Source organism: Protopterus annectens, chromosome 3.part1 (assembly GCF_019279795.1).
Source record: "Protopterus annectens isolate FY-2018-M chromosome 3.part1, PAN1.0, whole genome shotgun sequence".
In the NCBI taxonomy this organism is placed as follows: domain Eukaryota; kingdom Metazoa; phylum Chordata; order Ceratodontiformes; family Protopteridae; genus Protopterus; species Protopterus annectens.
Window position 1 is genome coordinate 1030136367 of NC_056732.1, and position 12504 is coordinate 1030148870.

The 12504-nt window shown below is 41.5% G+C and overlaps 1 protein-coding gene across 1 annotated transcript in view; it reads right to left on the bottom strand.

The window, feature by feature from the left end:
* The window catches only part of LOC122797744, a 1403591-nt gene that overhangs the window by 828191 nt on the left and 562896 nt on the right, over positions 1 to 12504 (bottom strand). The window lies entirely within an intron of this gene.

The following is a 12504-nucleotide window of genomic DNA, read 5'->3' on the forward strand; positions in this document are numbered from 1 at the left end:
ATGGCTTTGCTCAGCTTGTCCACTATGACGCTGGATATTCACAGAGTATGCATTGCTATTAGAAAGTAGTTGGATGAGTTTGCCGATTGACACACTGACCGCTTCCCGATAAAGGGTATGATCCGATTCCTCCTTGCTTGTTTATGTACCATACCACCCCACATGTTGTCTGATTGAAATGCCTGCAATGCTAAGAGCACCACCCTCATCTCTAAAACATTTACGTGCAGCTTGACCTAGTCTGCAGACCAGGTACCTTGGACATCTGTCCCCAGATAATGACCTCCCCCACCCCATCTGTGAAGTACCCATGGTCACTGTGGTTGAGGTGGAGTAAAGTGTCAGCCTTGTGTCACCTGTTGAGAATGAATCCACCATAAGAGATCTTTTTTTGCATATGTCCATTATGAGTATCTGATAGGACACTGGTTGATATATTGTTGACCACTGTGAGGCTAGAAGCCTCTGAAAAATTTGCATGTGAAACCTGGCCAGTGGGACTAACACAATTGCAGCAGCCATGGAACCTAATGCCTGTAGAACATCATGCTTAGCTACCCTTTTTTTTCCTTATCAACCTTGTGGTCTGCCTCATACTCTGGAAGGAGGAAGTTTGGCAAACAACTGGCTTGTATCTAGCAGGGCTCCTATGAACTCTGTTCCTTTAGTGGGTTCCAGATAATATTTTTGGTGATTTACTGTTATGCTTAGTTCTGAACAAAGTTGAAGAACAGTGTCTCTTGTGTAGACTAGTAGATGCCTGGTCGTGGCAGAAATGAGACCATCATCTAAGTATGGAAACATCCAGAATCCTTGTCTCAGATGAGCTGCAACCACTGCCATACATTTGGATGAACACTCTTAGGGTGGTAGTGAGACCAAAAGGCAGTGCTCTGAACTGGTAATAACTGGCTTCCATCCGAAGTGTAGGTATCTTCTGGAGTGCCTGTCCATCTTTATATGGTAGTACACATCCGGAAGATCTATTGAGCACATCCATTCATCCTTTTCCAGGAAAGGAAGTATGGACTGAAACATGACTATTTGGAACTTGCTGTGTCAGACTGATTCATTTAACTTGCTGAGATCTAGAATCAGTCTCCAGTCCCCTGTCTTCTTTGGTACCTATAGTAAGTTCCAAACCCTTTCTGGTCAGGGGGGACCTTTTGGATGACCTTTCTAGAAGTTTCTGAATTTGCGAGACTGCTTGATCCCTCTGACTGGGTGGAACATCTGGGATTTTCTTGTTGAGTGTGGTTGTTGAGAGAAGGAAATTTGGCAACCCCTGGATATTATCCCTCTGCACCCATGTATCAGAAGTTAGCTTTTGCCAAGCAATCCAGTGCAGGGATATATGACCCACAACTGCCTCCACAGGTGGACAATTGGGCCTTTCAGGAGCTCTGAAAAGGTTTCCCGAAGAAAGGTTCCAGGGAACCTTGGTTTTGCAGACCACCTCTGCCAAAAAGGTGATGTCTTCGATTGTTTCCCCCTCTGCCTCTGGGGGAAAACTCTCCACATGTGTCTTGGTAGGGAACCTTGAGACTTCTTGAACCACATTTTTCTGCTGCCTCTTTGACCTTTGGAATAGAGTCTCTGGGGAGCAGAAAAACATATGCCCATGGCAGAAAGGGTCTTACCTTCCTTCTCACACCTGGATAGGGTATACTTCACTTTTAGACAAAAGAGCAATGTGCCGTCAAATGGAGTGTTGACAAACAAAGACTTAAAGGGTTCTGCAAAATTACAAAGGCATATCCAGGTATGCCTCCTCATGGAAATGCCAGAACCTGCCAATCTACTTGTTCCTTCGGTTGCATGGGCTGTGAACCTCATGAAATAGTTGGCAACTGAGTGCAGGGTGGCTAAATGGCAAGCTACTTTAACTCCCTCTGCTACTGCTCCTTGAAGGGTATCTGAGAGCTTCTTAATCAGATCCCTTTGTAATCGGATGAAATGAGATAAGTAATTCAGTGACTGCAAAGCAAAGGTCGCTGAGGAAAAGACATGCTTATCACATCTATCCATCATCCTAGAGTCCTTATTAGGAGGATGGATAGTGGAACTCTCCTCAGAAATTTCCTTTCTGGTTTCCACCTACTGCAACCCTTTCAGTCCAAAAAGTTTTATTTGAAGGATTGGTTATATCTTATTTGGTCTCCAGGGAAATTGCTCAATGGAGTCTGGTGTCTACCCCACCCACCATGAGATTAAATCTATGAGCTCATCGGTGGGTGGAGTCATCCAGAAAAGCAGGAACCAAAGGCGGTCAAGTACACTGACTCCTTGGGTGAAGGTTTACAGTACTGCTAGTCACCCCTCTGCTTGAAAATCTCTAGAATCTCCCCAAAGGAAATGAGGGTGGTGTTTTCCGGGGAGTCCAAATGCTTCCGCATGTGTAATCTTTTCCGAGTGACCTCCTCAGTGGGATAGTGTGGGGAGGAATTTTGGTTGGTTCTAATGAGATATCGGAAGAATCAGGGATACCCTGATGGGAATCCTGGTGCCCAGGGTCCCGCTGTCCCTGTGAAACAGGATGGGATGAAGAATGCCAGGTATCTACATAGGATAATGGATCTGAGGTGAAAGGTTCCTTTTTCGATGTAGTGGCACCTATAGCCTTCTCCAAAGCCCCAAAGGCTGACTGCTCCTGAATGGATGAAGACTCTGGCTTCGACAAGCCATGCTTTTGGGATGGAGACCATTCCAGTCCAGAAGACACTCGCCCAGGGTTGAAGCAAAAACCGAGCTCCCCTTCGCCAAAGCCCCAAGGTACAGAAACTGCTCTGAGGATCTGGAAGGCAATTGCACCAAAGGTTCACAAAGCTCACTTTGGCTCCAGGAGCTCTACGGCCCCAAAATCAATAAACTGAGTGAAAGTCTGATCAGAGGAAACAGATAACCTCAGATCCGAACTAAAAGGCACTGGGTGTATTGGGTGCATGGGCTCCAAAGCTTGCCCCAAAGTCAGACGCGCAAGAAGAGGGGAAGTGGACGACTTATGTAGAGCCAGAACTGAATGTGTCAAGGGGGACCTAGTGATATCCTGCGGCCAATAAATCTTTTGCACCATCTGTTTCACATCATCTTCAGTCAGACTCCTGGTCAAATGGGAGGATGAGGCAGAAAGGGATTTTGGCTGTGAAAGAGCGGGGAAAGTATCCTGTCAGAACTGGGTCACAAGACTGACCGTTCCTTACCCTCAGTATACACATGATTAGCTTGAATGGGCTGTCAGATCCAGCCCCAATGGATCCAACCCTTCCCTGGTAGATGAGATCAATGCAAAAGATGTTGGATCCAATGGAGTAGCGGTCGGAGTAGAAGGCTCCAACTGAATCGTGGACTCTCTGGACAAAGGAGATATCTTCTTTTTTGGCGTTGGCTCCGAAATATCTGTCTGTGCCAAAGGTGGTCTTTTTCTGGCCTTGTCCGAAGATCTGGGCGACAAGGACTAAGCAGAGCACAAGCCAATTTAACATGAGAAGAAGAGCTAGATTTTTCTGCGCCTCCAGAAATAGCTTAACTAAAGGAGGAAGGTAACATGCTCCTTAGGATGGGCTCATTCTTATGCTCTATTAAGGTTCTGTTATTAAAACAGTGACATATTGCACAGTCCTCTTGTAAGTGTAGAGGCTCCAGACAATACAAACACAAGGAGTAGGCATCGCTAAAAGGAATTTTACGCCCAGACTTGGTGCACTTCTTGAAACCAGACTGCCATGACAGAGGAAGAAGGCAAGACAAAATATGCACACAGATACACTTGCTCAGGAAGAAACAGCAAAAGACAGACTTTTTTTTTTAAAGGCAGACAGATGGAATAAGAAAGGGAAAATACCTAACAGTAGGTAAGAAATACTGCTAAGGTAAAGATGAGGGAAGTAACCTATGAAAAGTGGTTACTGGGGGGAGAGAAAGTAATCTAAATAAAGAAGCAGTCACCACAAGAAAAGGTCCTGAAGTTCAAGGAAGGGACAGACGAGAGTTATAACACTGAAAATTTAAGAATTTGAAAAAATACAAGAAATGAATTTAAAAAATACAACCTGACACCATGAGCTAGCTGGGATGACCACGTCTTCACAAAGTGGCAAATGAGATCTGGGGTATTGGGAGAGATGCATTGTAGGTAACAGGGAGATATCCAAGAGCTTTTTGGTTGCCACGAGCTTGCTAATGGCAGAGTCAGATCAGAGGGCTTGGATCCGATCCCACATGTAATGAGATGATGAAATATTGACAACATCATATCATTACTTATAAAAGATACAAGGAGATGGATGGAGAGCAGTTGAGGAATGGAAAGAATACAATACATATCTAACATTATGCTAAATACATAAATTTCTGTCTGGTGTTGTCTTTTCTATACATTCCTCTACAGATGGGACAAAGTCCCTGGCTACTTTTATACTCAGGAGGGCTCATGGAAAGATATTCCTGAGCACATCTGATCAAAAGAGGCCCTGGATCTAGATTGGATACCCAATTTCTAATGTGAGACAAAGGTATGGTCCTTTGACCAGGCCACTGAAGCACAAATGTCAACTGGAAAACTACAGAAGAAGGCTGTAGAAGAAGCCATAGATCTTGTGGACTGGGTCCTCATGGTTTGTGGTAAGTGGTAACCCCCTTTTTTGGCTAACAAAAAAAATGTATCGAGCCAACAAATCCATGATAACGTGACCTTGGATACTGCTTTCCCTATTTGGGTTTTGAAAAGGAAACAAATAACCGCACAAATTTTCTGAAAGATTTTTGTGTGGTGTAAACAAAAACACAGCTGGCAAGGAACACCTAGCAAATGTAATATATATATATATATATATATATATATATATATATATATATATATATATATATATATATATATATATATATATATATATATATATATATATATATATATATATATATATATATATATATATATATATATATATATATTTGTTCTTGTTAGAAAAATTTGGGAAGACTGGCAATTTTTTGAACCGATTGACAGAAGATTCAGAAGCCACCTTAGTGAAAAAGGATGGATTGTTCTTTAGACACACTATGCCTTTATGAAAATCAGATAGGGGGTTTTGAGGATAGTGTATGCAATTCAGAAATTCTCCTGGCAGAAGTGATGGCCACCAAAAATAATGTCTTCCAGCGAAGAAATTTCAGATCAGCTTTAGCAGCAGGGTCAAAGGGAAGATCTGTGAAAAATGTAAAATGGTAGAGATCTAGTTTCTCAGTGGGATATTACTAAGTGGGGGTGAAGAAGAAAGGTGCCACAGAGAAAGGCTTTAGATAATCTAAAAGAAGCTATTGGGGTATGTTCTTCCTCCATGTGGAAGGAAGAAATGGCAGCTAATTAAACCTTGATAGTGGAATAACTGGCTTCATCTTGAAAAAAGGTGTGCAAGGAAGTTCAAAATTGCTGAAAGAGGGGCTGAAAAAGGGTCTTTTTTTTCCATTGTCCAAATAGAAAATCTTTTCCATTTGTTACTGTACACTTTCCTAGTGGAGATGAGGAAGATAAAATGTGGATAACAGAAGGAGAGAACCTGAACTGCCAAACCATCACTGGAATTGGAGAAGCCATATGGTTGGTTTGAGGGCTTAAATGTTTGGGTAAAGCAATCCCAAACAGGTGTGAAAGCAAACCTGGAGCACAGCCCAGCACCCAAGGAGGGTGAAATAAATGAGGCCAGAGGAAGAAAAACCAAAGTTGATAAGGCCAATAAGGGACTTTGAGGATGAGTAAGACCTTTAAATGCTGAGGCTCTCCCTCATGGGGAATTAAAGCAAAAGACTTACTGCATTTTGTGTTGGAGGGGAAGCAGAGATTGCAATAAGGTTGACCCCAACGGCTGAAAATCTGCTCTTTTACTAATAGGTTGAGGGACCACTTGTGAGGAAGCAGAATGGATCTGCTTAACCTGTCCACAAGAATGCTGTACTTCCCTTAGCTATGCTTTGCTACAAAAAAGCGGTGAAAAAATATCCATTGCCATACTCTCATGACCTCTCAACACAACGGATAATATCTGGTTCCCCCGTGTTTGCTGATGTACCAAACCACAGCCATGTTGTCTGGATAGAAATCACACTCAAGAGGTGAGTGTCCTGGAAGGCTTGCAACACTAGGAAGACTGGCTAACATCTCTGAAACACTGATGTGAAGACTGGCCTCTGAGACCACATACCTTGGACTGTCATCCTCAGATAATGCCCCCCCCCACCCTAACAGGAAAGAGTCAGTGGTCACTGTGGCCCGTGGGGGAGGGGGATTAAAGGGACGACCTTACTGAAGATGAGGAGAACTTATCCACACTGAATGTGATCACCGCAAATGTTTGCAAGGATGACCAGATAAGACTTCAGTTTCCTAAACAAATGGACCGTCAATTTTCACCGAAGAACTTGCATGTGGAACCTGGCTAGTGGTATTAAGGTAATGGAAGCAGCCATGGAGCCTAAAAGGTGAAGAACTATCTTGATAGGTGGCTTCTAGTAGGACAGGATTTGCTGAGCTTTTTGATGAAGGGATGAGATCTGTGACTGAGGATATTTTGCTGAGAGAGATCTTGTGTCCAACAGTACTCTGATAAATTCCAGAGACTGGGTTGGTTGCAGCTGGTATTTTTGCAGGTTGTCTGTTATTCCCAAGTCATGGCATTGGTGGAGTAAGGAGTCCTTAGCTTGACTGACTAGATTCCTGGTAAAGAGAGTCATTCAAGTAAGAAAACAACCAGAACTCTGCAGTCGTAGTTGAGCTGCTACTTCTGCCATGCATTTGGTAAACACCTGACGGGCTCTGGTGAGTTCAAAGGGCAGAGCTCTGAACTGAAAGTGACTGGCTGCCACCCAGAAGTGGAGATACTTCCTGGAGTGCTTATCCATCTTTATATAACAGATTTCCAGGATGCATTCTACTGAGCACATCCAGTCCTTTCTCCTCAATGGAAGAATGGACTGAACTATGATCATTCGGAATTAAGAATAGGCTAGAGCTGAAAGCCTTGAGGACGACCAATTCCTCAGAAAGAGGAGTTTGGGAAAAACAGTCTCCTTTCTGTCCAAGTTCAAGAATCTCTCCAAACTATATATCCTCAGGGGATATCTGAGGGAACCTTCGCACTCATCAAAATCACTGTCTGTGGTTGGGGATTCCTCTGGGGGATCCAAGTGTCTTCTTATGTTTTTTGGGAACCTCCTCTGTGGGCTGCTCAAGAGAGGACTCAAATGTAAAAAGTCTCTCTAGGGAAAAAAGAAATGACTATCCCCATGGGACTAAGAGCATACTGCAGACGCTGGGAGATCCCATAGAGGGTTGGATCAGATTCCAAAAGGGAAGACTTTACTCTAGACTTGGAGAGTACTCTCTCAAAAGCCTTTAACACGGAGCCTGAAATGGATCCAGGGAGGGAGCAGATCAACCTAGGATGCCATCTGGCTAAGGTCTGAGGCAGTCATTGGAGTTGAACTATCCAGTGCAGAGGCTCCCAAAGAGAGGAAAGGATCCAAGACCTTGGATCCTATTCTAACCTGTCAGCACAGACATTATAGCGCTGGGGGTCCAATGGCTCTGACTTCATCAGAGAACTCATGGGAGCAATGAAACAAAGTCTCTGCTCCAGTGCAGATCTACCCTGGGCAAAAGTCAGATCCAGAGACTTTGATCTGAGAGCTCAGATTGGAGAAGGAACCATCAGGGAGTGATGGAGAGAGACAGTTCTACTGGATCCGAAGAAAATGCCTCATCATCCTATCAATGTCTGCTTCAGTGAGAATCCAAGATGATCTAATTGACCTAAGGAATGAAACTGAAGAGTGAGGCTTGTACGAGTAAGACAGTCTATCTTGAAAAATTGGAGACCAGAGACTCGGAGAGGCAGGCTCTGGAAAGTACTGGGGGAGGGGGATCACAATTCCTATAATGACTGGGTCTAAGGAAGCAATGTCTCTGGAGGTTTGATGGATTTTTGTGCTTAAGCTGAGAAAGCTATCTGATCTGGGGATCATTTTCTGGAAGACTTTGACTTGTCCTTTTCTGTAGACTTAGGTTTTTCCTGTGCTTGGAGGCAGAGGATGTTGATACCACTGATTTCCCCGTTAAGCTGAAGAGGGTTTTACTCCAGAAGTGGGCTGCAAGAGATAATTCAAAATCAATTTGTTTCACCTCTCTACTAAAGCTCTTTTTCTAAATGTCTTCAAAATTGAGCAGGGCACATCTAAGTGCAGGGGGGCCAAGGCAATACACATTTGTCACATGTATCAAAACTGGAAAGCTTGTGAGTGCAAGACATACTTTTTAAATCCAGATGGCTTGCCAGGCACAATACAAATTCTGTGAAACTCACTCTCTTGATGGAGAACATCAACTATATCAACAGCAGCAATTCTTTCTAAAGGTTTTATTAATATAAAAGCCCTACAGTTAAGTAAAAATGTTTAGCAAAAAAAAAAAAAAATATATATATATATATATATATATATATATATATATATATATATATACATACATATATATATATATAGACATACATATATATATATATATATATATATATATATATATATATATATATATATATATATATATATATATATTTTAAACTAAAAACTAACACTAAACAAAAAAAATGACGGGGGGAGAGGAAGGAGTGAGTAAAACACTTGTCTGTTTTATCCAATGCTTAGACCTGAGCACCACAGATCCCTGAGCACTTGTAGGTGGCAAAGAGATCTGAGGTAGCTTGCCCTGTACACGGGATTTATGGGCAGAGAAAGGAGCATGACCACCAGATCTAAGGCTTTGAAGTGGCTGAAGCTGGACCAGAGATTGGATCAGAGACCCATCTGTAGAGGAACGAACATAAAAGACATCATATCTCATTTATTTCTCTAGAGCCTCTCATTAGTCCAGTGCAGTGACTCCTGCACAAAATGCTGGAGTTTTTTTTAATATGAAAACCAAACGAAAGCCAGTATTTTTTCCTTTCATATTTCCATGATACACGTTTATGAGAAAACGTGCTACGACTTCATATCACCTTCTCCTTTTGGCATGTGCACGGTCATGCATAAGCAGCTCCTTAAAGACTACTGCAATTATAGTGCCTGACAGTGGGCATCAGCAAAGCAAAGGAATAGAACTGCCAAAGACAGTGTTGGGCATTAAATGCCACCTTCCCTGTTGGGCTACTCCAGCAACAAGACGACCATCTGATTCTGGAATGAAGTCACAGCTTTCTCCCTTTACTCCAAAGGGTCCTTCTTGTCAACTTGAACTTTACAGAAAAGCCAAATTTCACAAAATTGCAAACTAAAGTCTTGCATATAAATTTGTTTAAGCAAGCAGACTAATTGAATGAATAAACTTAAAGGAGGAAATAATGTAAGGACAGTTGAGATTAGTTTTGCAAGGTAAAACAATATATATATATTAAAGCTGGTTTGTCAAAGCATATTCACTGAAAGAATTCAAAGTGGTGTTTTTTGGGAGTTACAGGCAGTCCCCGGGTTACAGACATCTGACATAAGGACAACCCATACATAAGAATGGGCAGCCGCAATGTTGGAAATAATGTAAAAATAAATAAAAATCTTTAAAGTTGCCCAAATCTTACCTTGAAAATGAAAAATTATGTTATACTTTCCTTTTCAAAGTTTTCCCCATTAGTGAAACTGCTCGCACATCTTCTTACAGCAGTTACTTCTGCCTTCACGGAGAACAAGAGATCAGCTTGGTTAAGAGATCGCTGTGTTGGTGATCTGTCTGGTCAAGACCGCTGTCTTGTACAGTTCAGTACTGAAGCAGTTACTGCACTGTAGAGTAGAATGGGAAAATGGCATTGCAGCTCACCAAGGTCTAAGTGACGATAAGAGGTTTGGCAGAGGTCTGAAAGTTCAGGAAAGAGTGAAAAACATTTGTGGATGATGGCTGTAGTACATAAATGTGAAGTGTAGCTTAAAAAGAGGCAAGTTTAACATACTTTTTGTATGGAACATTCTACTGTACTGTAGTGTATGAACATGGTTACTGTACTTACAGTATTATCACTATAGTATACAGTATTATGTTTAAGATTTTTATTTGAAAGTGTTTCTAAAGTGTTTTATATGCAAAGAAAAGTCAAATAAATACTAGACTGAAGCAAACATTTGATTAAGTGACATTTAATAAGAATCATATGTACTTGTTTCAACTTGCATACAAATTTGACTTGAGGACAGACTAAAAAACCGATCTCGTCCTTAACCCAGGGACTGCCTGTATTATGAAAAAAAAACAAAAATAAAGATAATTTCTGATTTTGGGAGGGAGAGAGTTACATACTGGAGGAGTTTGGAGGAAGGCTACCTCTGGGTGCAAGGGTAAAAGACCAATAGTGTAAAGTAGTTGTTCCTTTGTTAGAGCAAATAAGTAGTGGGACGGGGTCAATGGAAGTGGATGGAAGACAGCAAAAATTTAGATACAACAGTTCGGAAAGAGTAGTTGCAAACAGAAAGCTGCATCATTGGCTAATAAGAAAGGTAAGGGACAGTGCAATAGTATCAACTGACAAGTTAATAAACAGTTTTTAAGGCTTTAGTGTTCTAGGTAATACCAAACAAGGTAAAGGGCATATTCAGATTTCTGGATAAGGGCATTTTCATAACTCATATTCTAGTTTATGAAATCAAAGGACTGACAAATTGACAAGCAAATTTGAACTGATTAAGAACTTTATGAACAGAAATGCTGTTAAGGAAGGAAAAGAATACCTAGGTGTCTACAGTAGTCAACCTAAGAAATGGGGTCACCTGATAAGAGGTGCTTAGGGTGATGGTGGGGGAACATAAAAAGTGGCAAATATCAATCTTGTGATTTTAATGTAAACAAGTTTTTGCTGAAGCATTAATGGTATGCCATATTAAAGCAGTATTAGAAAACAGTTTGTAGTTCTGAAGAGGAAGGACTGGTACTTAGAATACAATCAGCACCATATCACACAGTCTTAAAAAAAATCAAAGTCAGATGGAAGGTGTTGAATAGGGAGAAACGTGCAACCCCAAATACAGCTGTATAAAAATTTGCCATAGCAGTAGATGTCCTACTGATCACTGCTGTAGTATTTCAGACTGTTTGGTTATCTCACCAAATAACCTGGATGACTGGCAGGGGTACCAAAGCCAAAAACTATTTCTAGAGAGCCACAAGTCTGATGTATGACAAGTCTGTGGTCAGAATGGTACATAAGAAGACATATGAGCATGAAACTTCAGACTACCTGTAATCCAGTAAGCCCATAGACACCTGGGACATGCTATAAAAATGGTCAGCTAAGATGGGAAGAGGCAAAAAAACAGTGCCACCCCCCCCCCCCCACAAACACACATAGTTCATAAGAAAAGGAAGGAATGCATCCCAAAGGGGAAAGGTAGGGTGAGAAGTAATACTGTAACAGTGATCAGTAGGATATCTACTGTTATGGTAAATTTTTGCACAAATGAACTATGCCCTTCCGTAGATCACTCTTGCAGTGTTCCAAACTGTTAGGCGATTCCCAAAGCTTAAGAAGTGGAAAGGATGGATGGATAAAAGACGTGAGTGAGAGCTGTCCAACAATCCTGAAAGAACTAACTTATTTGAGACAGCTATAGATTTAGAAAAGGTATCCGATCTGTAATGTTTAGTAAAAGTATGCACAGAACACAAAGTTGCTGATTCTAGAGTAGTTCTAGATTCAATCCCATTGTAAAAAGCACCAGATAAGGCTACTTCTCTAGTAGATTGTGCTGTTGATGGACAGGGCAAAGATTTACATGCTGATCATGGCAAAAAAACAATGGAGTTAGAAATCCAGTTGTCAAGAACTCATTTTCAGATTGGTTTACCCAACACTGAATCTTGGAAAGAAAAACAATGTCAGACTTGCATATATTTTTCGTCTTATCCAAACAGAATAGGCCCTCTGTGCAAATTAAAAGAATGCAGTATTCTGTCCACCCATTTTGTGGATTAGGGAAAAAAGTAGGGAGACTGATGGCCTAATCGAGGGATAGCCCATTCACCACTTTAAGCATAAAGGAAGGGTTGGCTCTCAAAGACACCCTATCCTTATAGAAAATGAGGAAAACAGGGATAGCCATCAAGGCATGCAGCTCAGAGACTCATCTAGCTGGGGTAAGGACTACAAGCAATATGTTTTTTTTTTTTCAAGCAGAGAATCAGAGTAGCAGAGGCTGCTAGTTCAGAGGGAGAACGTTTTTCCAGCAAAAATATGAGGTCCAATGAAGATGGGATAGCTTTCGTAGGAGGTTTAGGGTGGAAGACACTTCTTTAGGAAATGTCTACCTCAAATATGGACAGAAGAGGAGGATCCAGAGGTAGTGAAGCAGAAACGACTTAAGTATGCCTTGATGGAAGCATATGCTAGGCCCATTTTCAACAGCTCACTCAAATAAGGGAGGACAATGGGTGCACCCATCTGCACAGAGTCCTGTTTATGAGCAAGATATCAGATT